The following is a 12570-nucleotide window of genomic DNA, read 5'->3' as shown; positions in this document are numbered from 1 at the left end:
GGTCCATTCTGTGGGAAGGACCTGCCCTTTCCTGCTGAGCATGTCCGCCCTCACATTCTTCTGTCCCTGAACAAACCTCGTCAGCATGTTTATCCTGTTCTCCTTCGCCCAAAGAAGGAGCTCTCTTGCTGTCTCGAACAGAGACAGAGAATGAGTCCCTCCTTGCTTCCTGATGTAAGCAAGAGCTGTGGTGTTGTCTGAGTTGACCTCCACAATCTTCCCAGACACCAAGTCCTTGAAGGCCTTTAGCCCCAGAATAATGGCCATCAGCTCCTTGTTGTTGATGTGCCATCCCAGCTGAATTCCTTCCCAATAGCCTGAGACCTCCTTGCTTCCTAGTGTTGCCCCCCAGCCTGACTCTGATGCGTCTGAAAACAACACTAGGTCTGGGTTCTTCTTGTGTAAGGAGATCCCTTCCCCTAACAAGGTTGGGTCCAGCCACCACTTCAGAAGATTCTTGACTTCTGTTGGAATGTGGAAGGAAAAGGAGTCTTCCTGCATCTTTCTGTTCCACGTCTTCGAAAGAAAGTGCTGAAGAGGCCTTAGGTGGAGTCTCCCCAGAGAGACAAACTGTTCGAGGGAGGATAGAGTCCCCAGCAAACTCATCCACTCCTTCGCTGTGCACCTCTTCTTGTCCAGGAAAGTTCTGACTTTTACGAGACACTTGGTCTGTCTTTCCTGAGAGGGAGAAGCCCGAAAAAGAACTGAATTCAGAACTATCCCCAAATAGAGAATAGTCTGATTCGGTCTGATCTGAGACTTCTCCCTGTTGATGACCAGGCCTAGATCTTGAGCCATCATAAAAGTCTTCCGTAAATCCTCCAGACATTTCTCCCTCAATCGTGAACGAATCAGCCAATCGTCCAGATAGAAGGATATCCTTATCCCCTCCTGATGCAGCCAACCTGACACATTCGCCATTATCCTGGTGAAGACTTGAGGAGCCGTGCTGAGACCGAAGCAAAGAGCTCTGAATTGGAAGCACTTGCCCTGCATTACAAATCTCAGGTACTTCCTTGAAGTCGGATGGATGGGGACATGGAAATACGCGTCCTGCAAGTCGAGGGACACCATCCAGTCCCCTGGACGTACTGACGCCAGCACTGACTGAGTCGTCTCCATGGAGAACTTTGTCTTCTCCACAAAGACATTGAGAGAGCTGACATCCAGGACGGGTCTCCATCCGCCCGAGTTCTTGGGGACCAGAAACAGGCGATTGTAAAAGCCTGGGGAGGATAGATCCCGCACCGATTCTATTGCTCCCTTGTCTAGCATTTGGTCGACAAGGTCTATTAGGGCCTTCTATTTCACCGGATCTGAGTACCGGGCTACTAAGGCCAGCGGAGCATCTGCGAGAGGAGGTTTTTTCAGAAAGGGGATCTTGTATCCTTCCTTGATGACTGAGAGGGACCAGGTGTCCACCCCTCTCCTCTTCCAAGACTGCCAAAAACCTGACAGTCTTGCGCCTACTGTCTGGAGGAGACGAACTTCATTTTCTGGAGCGAGGTCTGAAAGAACCCCTGGTAGATCTTGGTCCTGATTCTTGCCTTCTCCCTCTAAAATCTGGTCTTGAAGTAGTCCTGCCCCGAAAGGGCTGCTGGAATCTCCTTTCCTCCCGTTTCGAAGAAGAAGGAGGGGCTGCCAAGGGCTTACGAGCAGAACGAGATAAAAGGTCTTGGGTGGCTTTTTGGGCCAGAGAAAGCGTAATGTCACTAACCAGGGACTCGGGAAAAAGATGTTGAGAGAGGGGGGCGTAAAGAAGCTCAGACTTTTGTGCAGTGGTAACAGACCTAGAAGCAAAAGAGCAAAGCAGAGCTCTCTTCTTTAAGATCCCAGCTGAGAACAGCGCCGCCAACTCATTCGCCCCATCTCTGAGGGCCTTGTCCATACAGGACATAATACTGGTAAGGTCCCTAGATCTTTCCATCTGGTCAGTTTTCCTTGCGAGAGTCCCAAGCGACCAGTCTAGAAAACTAAAAACCTCAAAGGCTCTAAAAATACCTTTGACGAGATGATCCAGCTCCGACATCGACCACATGACCTTGGCTGAGTTGAGAGCATGCCTTCTAGCAGAGTCCACTAAACCAGAGGAGGAAGGCACTCCCAGACCCAAAGGTTCCCCAGTTGCATACCACATACCCGCTTTTGAAGCAAGACGAGCTGGTGGAAACGAGAAGGAAGTCTTAACTGCTTGTCTCCGCTCCTTCATCCAGTCATCAATCTTCGTAAGAGCCTTCTTTGCGGAAATAGACAGTTTCATCTTGATGAAGGCCGACTGTTTCTTGGCCTTCCTTCTGTTAAATTGGGACTGAGGAGATTGAGGGGCAGCAGGTTGGAATTCCTCTCCAAAAAGTTCAAGAAGGGAGCGAGAGAGAACTTTGTAATCTCCCGCAGCGTCGGCAGGATTATCATCGTCATCAGAAACATCCTCGAGGTCCTGATCCACATCTGCAATATCCTTCGAACGAGAAGAAGGATCCTTAGAACCCGACAAGGGCAAATCAAAGGCATCGTCCTGCAAAAGACGGGTTGCATCCTGGAGTCCAGCGCTAGGAGAATCCTTGGAACGAGAGGCAGAATCGTCCCGAAGAGGCAGGCTGGTATCGCCCTGGCACCGAGAACGAGAGGCAGAGTCGTTCTGATGTCGAGAGCGAGAGGCGGTATCGTCCTGGCGTCGAGAACGAGAGGCGGTATCGTCGTGGCGTCGAGAACTAGGGTCGGTATCGTCGAGGCGTCGTGAACAAGAGGAGGTATCGTTGTGGCGAAGCGAACGAGAGGAGGCATCGTGCTGGTATCGTGAACGGGAGGCGGTATCGTCTTGGCATCGAGAACGAGAAGCAGCATCGTTCGATAAAGTATCGTCTCGGTATCGAGAACGAGAAACCGTATCGTCCTGGTATCGAGAAGAAGTATCGCCTGGCGAAAGCACACATTCCTCATCCTGGCGTAGAGAGGGAGAAGTTTTCTTTCAAGAAGAACTCCGTTCTCTCTTAGAAGCAGACTTCTTAACAGGTAACGAGTCGTCTTTACGTCTGTCAGACTGGGCGTGAGGGCGGCTAAATGCTTGCACTGACGTCAAAAGTTGTTCCTGCATGACAGACATAAAGGATTTAGCAACATCAGCTGGGTCTTGCAGCCCCGAAGGGGAGGGCTGACAAATAACACTCGTAGAAGGGGGAGGATCTTCGGCAGTAGGCTTTGGCTTCGCCCTTTTCACAGACACGGAGTTGAAATCATCCTCCGACGGACAAGGTTCATAACTGCTAGAACCAGGAGAGAAAGAACGAGACCGTTCGTCGCGGTTCCATCTCCTCTTAGTAGGTCTTGAAGCTTCAAACTTCCATTTACATCTGGACGAATTCGGAGAAGAAAACAACACATCCGACACGTCTTTCCCATGACGGTCAAGAGCAGCCTGGGAATCGACAACAGGACTGTCTGAGGCGACGGCTGACCGAGGGTACGTACCTCTCACCCCCTTTCGGTCATTGACATACCTTCTCCCTTGGTCCTGGGAGCTTGGTAGAGGTCTAGGCCTAGGGTACTGACAGGTTCGGTCAGTCGCCACCTCCACTGCACTAACACAAGCACTTTCACTTTCCTTACCGTTAAAGGCCTCCAGTTGTTCTTTAATGGCCTTCAACTCGGCAGCCAGGCTAGCGTACCGAGGGTCATCCGTAGATACGGAACCTGTAGGAGGTGCAGGAGTTACTAACGCAAGGGAAGGATCAACTTCCAAAGAGGAATCAATTATAAGTTCAATAGATAAATCTACACTAAGTTCGTCTTCCTTACCACTAACAGACTTAGACTTAGACCTAGAAGCTCTCCTAACTCTATCGAGCTCTAGTTTACGCACATAGCGCTTCATAATCAACCAATCTTTCTCATCCAAAACTTTACATTCCCCGCACCTATTATCAAGGGCACAAACAAAACCCCTACAATTCGAACACATGGTGTGAGGGTCTACCGCCATTTTCGGTAGTCTCACCTTACATTCCTCATTCGCACAGACACGGTAATGACTCTTTTCACTCATAATGAAAACAGCAAAAAAGCTAAGAGAAAACAAAAAACACGATCGCCAAAACCCCAAATCAGAGTACTTCACCAAAAAAGCAGACTGGTACACCGAGCAGGGAAAGCGAAGAAAAACTCTTAGTGACGGACCAGCGTGTTGTCGATCCGGCCAGCAGAGATGAACTGAAGAACAGAAAACGGGAATGATTCCTCCTACCACCCTTTAACGGGTGTTACCACCCAACCACCACAAGGCGGTTGCCACGTTTAGAAAAATTCTGCCGAAATAGAGATTATTAGCTATGTATATATAACTGCCAGGTAAGTTCTATTCATAAAATTTAGGAGTTAAAAAATCAAAAATTTTAAAAATAATTAGTATTTTTCTAATTATATAAAGCTGAGTCCTTTAATAAGAGTACGGTTTCAGCAAAGCTGCAAACTCCGCTGTTAAAATTTCTAAAGAGGGGACGGCAGTTACTAGCAGGTGGCAGGGAAGCCCAGTCCCCTTACAGCTCACTGGGTAGCCATTTTGAACTTCACCTAGGAACTAAGAGATGGATGAGAAGGGAAGTTTAACCTAAACAATTTAGGTTTGTATAATAATTATGAAAAATTATATTTTCATTATAAAATTATATTTTCATAATAAAATAAATTTTTGAACATAGCCCACTTACCAGCTGGTTATATAACAATAGCTTTATTCTTCTGTCCGGCAGAAATTCAAAACTCGCAGCAATCGCATGGATATGCCAGGTATACACTAGCGCCACCACGGAGCTAGGTCGAACTATTCCTTCCAGTATCAGATCTTCCATGCTTATAGGTCTCTATGTTCAAAAATTTATTCTATTATGAAAATATCACTTTTAAACATATAAACTTACCCGCTGGTTATATAACAATAGCTGATTGACACCCTTGGTGGCGGGTCAGAGACAGCAACATTAATGGAATTTCACTTGAGAGTTTAAAACAAAACTAGCTTAAGGGTTCATACCTACTAAGGAAGCTGACTTCAATGATTCTCTGCATTATTAAGTCTGCTATCCTTTGAAAACCAGCAATCCACCAAGGGGGCTGAAGAACTCTAGGAGCTGTCAAACGGTGAATAACCTATATACTGACAGGACCTCAACTAATACTCTTGTTCCGGGCGCTCTCAAGGAACAAATGACTACCTGACTAAGTCAAAGATTGCGGAAGATTGTCTAACAATTTCCTCCAATCATAACAACATATACAAGTTCCAAGAGGGGAAAAGGGTACTAGGGATTAAGGGAGTGTAGTGGTAGATCCTTCACCTACAACTGCATTCGCTGCTTCGAATGGACCCAAAGTGTGGCAGTCCTCATAAAGAGTCTGGACACGTTTTAACCCTGGCTATTTGGAACTTTCCAACCCTTAACCCCAAGGGGTTATTTTTTTTTCAAGCACATTTTCCAGTATACATCTTTATAAATTGCTCTAACAGCCTTATTTTCGTCATAGAGAGGTCAGGTTGGTCTCATTCTCTTGGAAAATGCCTGGTTTCTCAAAAAAATTATAAAAAATATGCAAAAAAAATGTAAATAGCAGTTTTTTGCAAGAACGTACCGGTACGTCCATGGGGGTAAAGGGTTGAGTTTTGTGAAACGTACCAGTACGTCCTTTTGGGGTAAAAGGGTTAAATAATGTGATGCAAATACAGATTTACTTCTCCAAAACATTGTATCCATTATACTTTGCAGAGAACGATTTTGTTTAAAAGCTACAGAAGTTGCCACAGCTCTAACTTCACGAGTCTTAACTTTCAGGAGCTTAAGGTCTGCCTCACCACAGTGTGTGAGCTGCTTTATTCAAAAGTCTTATGAAATATGATAAGGCGTTTTTAGACATATGTAAAGCAGGCTTTTTGACTGCACACCAAAGAGCTTCTGAATTGCCTCTTAAACCTTTAGTCCTGTCTAAATAGAACCTTAGTGCTCTAACAGGACAAAGAACCTTCTCCAGCTCCTCCCCCACCAAATCAGAGAGGTTGGCAATTTAAAAAGATTTTGGCCATGGGTGAGAATGACGTTCGTTCTTGGCTAGAAATTTAAGCTGCAGGGAGCATATAGCTTTGCCGTTTCTAAAGCCAATGTTTTTGCTAAAAGCATGAACTTCACTGACCCTTTTAGCTGTTGCTAAGCTTACCAAAAAATAAAGTCTTTAAAGTCACATCTTTAAATGAAGCAGAGTTCAAAGGTTCGAATCTGTCACTCATAAGAAATTTTAAAACCACGTCTAAATTCCAGGCTGGTGAATCCTGTTGACGTTTCTTAGAGGTTTCAAAGGATCTAAGGAGATCCTGAAGGTCTTTGTTATTCGAGAGGTCTAAATGTCAATGCCTGAAGACCATTGCTAGCATACTCCTGTACCCTTTAATGGTTGAGGAGGAGAAATTGTGCCTTCTCCTAAGCTCTAAAAAGAAATCGGAAATTTGAGCTATAGAGGTACTGGATGAAGAAACTGAGTTAGCTTTACACCATGCTCTAAAAACTTCCCACTTTGATTTGGTACACCCTGATAGTAGAAGTTCTTCTTGCTCTAGCAATAGCCTTGGCTGCTTCCTTCGAAAATCCTCTAGATCTTGTGACTTTTTCAATAGTCTGAAGGCAGACAGACGTAGAGCTTGGAGGTTTAGATGGTCTCTTGCCAAGTGGGGTTCTCTGAGAAGATCTATTCTCAATGGCAAGCTTCTTGGAACATCCACCATCCATTCCAGTACCTCGGTGAACCAACCTCTTGACGGCTAGAAGGGGGCTATTAACGTCAATCTGGTTCCCTCGTGAGACAAACTTTTGTAGTACTTTGTATAGCACTTTGAATGGAGGGAAAGCGTACACGTCTAGGTGTGACCAGTCCATCAGGAACGCGTCTGTGTGTGACGCTTCGAGATCCGGAAATGGGGAGTAATAATTCTCCAGTCTTTTGGTTTTTGAGGTCGCAAATAGATCCATGAGAGGGCGGCCCCAAATCCGCCAAAGTTTCTTGCATACATCTACATGCAGTGTCCACTCTGTGGGGAGAACTTGATTCCTCCTGCTGAGGCTGTCTGCCCTCATATTCTTTTCCCCTTGAATGAATCTTGTCAACAGGGATATCTTTCTTTGATGTGCCCAAACGAGAAAAGTTCTTGGTATCTCGTAAAGTGGCCTCGAATGCATTCCCCCTTGTTTCGCTATGTAGGCCAAAGCTGTGGTATTGTCTGCATTGATTTGTATTACTTTATTTAGTACTAGCTTCTCGAACACCTTGAGAGCCAACAGGACTGCTAACAGCTCCTTTTGACTGATGTGGAGACTTTGCTGTTGTTTTGTCCACAGACTCGAAATCTCTGACTTTCCTAGTGTTGCTCCCCACCCCGAGTCCGAGGCGTCGGAATACAACACAAGGTCTGGGCTCTTTTGTTCCAAAGAGAGACCTTCCTGGAACCTGTTTATGTTGTTCCACCAACGAAGGCACTCTTTTATTAGTTCCGTAAGAGGAATGCTCTTCTTGTCGAGGCTGTCCTCTTTGTTCCAATGGCAATTAATATGGTGCTGAAGGGGTTGTAAATTTAGTTTCCCCGGACACACAAATTGTTCCAGTGGAGAGGGTTCCCAGGAGACTCATCCACTCCCTCACTGGACAAAACTCCTTCTTTAGAAAGGCACAAAGCCCTAGGAGAGCTAGCTGTATTCTTGCAGGTGATGGAAAAACCTGAAAAGTCAGACTGTGAATCTCCATCCCCAAATAAAGAATCTCCTGGGAAGGGATCAATTTGAGATTTCTCTGAATTCACCAAAGTCCGAGTTCCTCTGACAGACTCATTGTCAGACGCAAATCCTCCAGACAGCGATTGAGTGAGGGAGCTCTTAGTAGCCAATTGTCCAAATACAAAGAGGCTCTGATGCCTCTTGAGTGGAGCATGCTTGCCACATTCATCATGATCTTTGTGAAGACTAGAGGGGCGGTGGAGAGGCCGAAGCATAAGGCCCGAAACTGGAATACTTCCTTCCTGTACACAAACCTTAGGTAACATTTGCAATTCGGGTGAATCGGGACATGAAAATAAGCATCCTGGAGATCTAAGGAGATCATCCAGTGGACCTTCTTTACTGCTGCAAGCATAGTCTTATGAGTCTCCATAGAGAACTTTTGTTCTCTGGACGTAGCTTGAACAGTATGTGACTTACGTTGGACGTCACGGTTTGTTCGACGTTCAACGTCACGAGCTTGTTGCTCGACGTCACGTTCAGCTTGACACCCGACGTCTTGACGCCCAATGCCGCGCTTAGCTGCCTAACGATCATCGCCGCGCTTGGAAGGTAAATGCTCGATGACACGCTTGGCCATTTGATGTCTGGTATCAAGAGAAGCAGACACTCAATGGGATATAGAAGCCTTATCACGCTGTTCAACATTTAGCTTGCTGGTAGGCTGCCTGTGCGACAACGCGTCCTGATAGGAATCATGACGAACCATCGCTTTGCTAACAGCAGGCTGATAAGACTGCATAACAGATGAGAGCCGTTGCTTCATGTCAGCAGCATAGTCCAATTAGGATCAACATTATGTGACACCGGTATAGAAAACTTTGATCACGAACTCACCCTCCTTATCGCTTACATAACGCTCCGCATTTCAGCAGACGGAAAACAGTCTGGCAGAAGCGGCGGTGTCTGTACCATAACACCAGACTCAGGAACAAGATCCTTATCTGCCTGAACTAAAGCTTTACCAACTTCTGACATTTTGACAGAACGTATACAACAAAAAAGGGGGCACTGCCTTCTCTTACAAAAGCCCTAATGCACTTCCTGCTGTTTCAGCTGAACGTGCTGCTGCACCAACGTCTGCAGTTATGTTCTTTATGCTGCATTGAGGATGCGCTATAGCACTGCCCTATCAGCACTGTCTTTTGACTTTGTTACTTTTCTCAGAATGATTTATTGTTAAATTATTCTCATCATTTATTTATTTTCTTTCCTCACTGAGCTATCTTTCCCTATTGGAGCCCTTAGGATTATAGCATCTTGCTTTTCCAACTAGGGTTGTAGCTTGGCTAGTAATAATAATAAAATAATAAACAGAGACTCCTTTAACATCTTCCTTAGCGAAAAACTTTGAAGGCGGAACGAGGAGCAGCATGTAAAAAATAAATTGAAAACTTCAGAAAAAACTCTGAGTTTCTGAAAGTCACTCCCTTCCTCCTACAAGTCTCTAACCTAGGTAGAGATGTCTTGTTTCCTAGGAGTAAACTCCTTAAGGTTCTGAATTCTGACCTCAATGCTTTAGAGGTTTAATTCTCGCTCTCCCAACCAAGAATTAGTTCAAGCAGGCCTTGGTCTGAGAACATAATATCTTTCTAGTTAATATTTATTTCTTAATATAGCGCCTGGCGTAACAATGTTCCAACGCTAGACGCTCATGGTCACGTAGACATCAAAGATCTACTTGATGTCGTGCAAGCTCTTGACGCTTGGCACCAAATGACTTACAGAACAATAATGCTTGCGATTAAAAACCGCTCACGATTCAGACGCTCGGAACTGTGCCGATCGCATCTAGAACGGATGATCATCAAACAAGAGAAACGAAGAAGTTGCACTAAATTACAAACATCGTGTCAAACTCTTACAGCAGCATTAGTAGCTAGCCTTGATGAACGCTTGATGACCAATGCTCTGTTGTTGTCAAGCTCAGCTTGGCGCGAGGCGTCATGCTCAGCTTGGCGCGAGGCGTCATGCTCAGCTTGGCGCGAGGCGTCACGTTCACCTTGGCGCGAGGCGTCAAGCTCAGCTTAGCGCGAAGCGTCACATTCAGCTTGGCGCGAGGCGTCACGTTCAGCTTGGCGCGAGGCGCCATGCTCAGCCCCCTGGCGAGCGCCATCATGCTCAGCTGCTTGGCATGCACCATCAAGCTCAGCTCCTTTTAAGAGGTAAGAACATGATATTTTCATAATAAAATAAATTTTTCAATATACTTACCCGCTGGTTATATAATAGCCTAAGTCCCCGACGCCTCGGCAGAAAATTCAAAATCTCTTGTGCAGCTTAGCGCATATAAGCCAGGTGTACCCCAGTGCCCTCATGGTACCCCAGGTAGAACTATGCTCAACCAATTCAGATTTTCCATGCCCCATGGTCTCTAGAGGGGAGGAGGGTGGGTCTAAATCTTATATAACCAGCGGGTAAGTATATTCAAAAATTTATTTTATTATGAAAATATCATTTTTAAATATAAAACTTACCCGCTGGTTATATAATAGCTAATTGACACCCATTGGTGGCGGGTCAGAGACAGCTGCATAATAGGAAATTCACTTAAGAGTTACATAAACAACTTAAGTGGTTCTAACCTGATAAGGAAGCCGACAGCAATGCTCTGCCTCATTTTGTCTGCTATCCTTAGGAGATCCAGTGATCCACTCGGGGCTGATGATCTCTAGGAGCTGTCAAACGGTACAACCACCTATAACATGACAGGACCTCAACTAATACCCTTGTTCCGGGCGCTCTCTAGGAACAAAATGACCACCTGACTAGGTCAAAGATTGCTGAAGATTGCCGACCAATCTTCACGTACAATCATAAAAATATATATAACAGTTCCAAGAGAAGAACAGGGGTACTAGGAATTTAGGGAAATGTAGTGGAGAATGTTTCACCTACTACTGCACTCGTTGCAAGTGATCCCAAAACGTAGACGTCTTCATAGAGACTGGACACGGTAAAAGTAAAGCAAGACGAATACAGGATTACCCCTTCACAAGACTGTATACATGATGCTTGCAGAGAACAGTTTAGTTTAAAAATTACAGAAGTTTCTACAGCTCTAACTTCGTGAGTCTTTACTCTTCCAACGTCTTATGATCTGTCACCCAACCGTGTGAAAGAACCTTTGTAATCAAAGTCTATACGAGATGAGAGAATGTTTAGACATGGATAGCGCAGGCTTCTTGACCAAGCACCTAAGAGTTATGAAAAGACTCATAACTTCTTTGTTCTTGTTCCAATAGAACTTCATCGTTTTAATCGGGCAAAAAACTCTTCTCAGCCCATCACAAACACAATTCGAGAGAACAGTGATTCTGAAAAATTTAGGCTATGGATGAGAAAGATGTTTATTAATAACCAAGAATCCAGGTTGCAAGGTACCTAGGGCTTAACCAATGTGAAGTCCATGTTCTTGCTAAAAGAGTGAACTTCACTGACTCTCAACTATGGTAGACTTACTCAGAAAGTCTCCAAAGTTAGGCCCTAAAAAAGAAACCAAGTGTAAAGGGTCGGATCTGTCACTACCGCGAAGCTCCAGAAACGAACCCTGAATTTCAGGCTGGAGCATCTTTCTGATGCCTCCAAGTCCTCTCAAACAATCTGAGATGATCTATAAAGTCTCTATTTGATAAATCCAATCTTCTGCGTCTGAAGACAGATGCCCGCATACTCCTGTACCCTTAGATGGACGAGGAGGGAAGAAAATGTGTTTTCTTCTAAGGTCTAAGAAAAAATAGGCCACTTGTGTTAGAGTTACCTAATGAAGAGTTGGCTCTAGCTCTACACCACTCCATAAAGCACTCTAATTGGGTTGGAAAACCTTGAGGCAAAAGTCCTTTGTACAAGCGAAAGCCTCAGCTGTCTCCTTCGAACAACCCTCTAGATCTTAGGGGTTTTCCGAAATACTGGAGGCAGCTAGACCTAAAGCTTGATAGTTTAACATAAAACGTTCGTGATCCTGACACGGAGAAAAGGACTAAAGACATGCTTCCAGCATGCACCCAGCATGGTCCCAGCATGAGTCCAGAACGGTTCCAGTATGCTGCCTACAATCAACATGTCGTGAGAGAGAATCGGGATCTAGAACCGCCTCCCAAAACTCGTCCATATCGGTCGCAAGGAACCGATATTAAAACTAGGCATTGAAAAAAAGCGCCAACCACGTGAACCTCACGCTGTGAGGTTAAGACCTGATTCGTGTGGAATCAGCAAGTGTTCAACAAACTTAAAGCCAAAGCTTGACAAGAGGGGGCATTAGCTGCGAGGCCAGAGACACGCGAAGGAGAGACAATAATCTGGTTAAACTGCTGTGAGAACAAGACTTGACTGTATGCGTCTAGCATGCAACCATAATATCGCATGTGGTTGCATTTCCGTAAGGTGTCAGTGTGCTATATGCGTTCACCTTGTCATGTGGGTACAGCACTGTGTGTGTGCCCGGCTTGTTGTAAATCTACAGCGTGCAGCGTGGAGGCGACAGCATCGCGTCCGGTCATTGACGGAAAGACGGAACAGATAGCTGAGAGTTGTCCACGTGTAGGATACGTACGCATGAGTGATAGTCACGCGTCCCGCAGACCGCGAAAAAGGGACAACTTGTTGAAAGGATCAACTTTGACTGTTAGCGGCCAACATACGACCAGACTGGTGTCTGCGTCTGGGACTGCGTGAGGGAGAGACCAGAACTTGCGTCTGTGTCTGCACGACGTCTGCCGTAAGAGAGAGACCAGACCGCTACAAGCACCCGCTCTAACGCTTCTCG

General features: G+C 45.5%; 1 long non-coding RNA gene across 1 annotated transcript in view; it reads right to left on the bottom strand.

Moving 5' to 3' along the window:
- LOC137643669 (uncharacterized) overlaps positions 1 to 12570 on the bottom strand; it is a 114557-nt gene that overhangs the window by 72023 nt on the left and 29964 nt on the right. The gene's annotated exons all lie outside the window — the stretch shown is intronic.

This window comes from Palaemon carinicauda, chromosome 7 (genome assembly GCF_036898095.1).
Source record: "Palaemon carinicauda isolate YSFRI2023 chromosome 7, ASM3689809v2, whole genome shotgun sequence".
Lineage (NCBI taxonomy): Eukaryota > Metazoa > Arthropoda > Malacostraca > Decapoda > Palaemonidae > Palaemon > Palaemon carinicauda.
The sequence above is the reverse complement of the archived record's forward strand: the minus strand, read 5'-3'. Positions and strand labels throughout refer to the sequence as shown.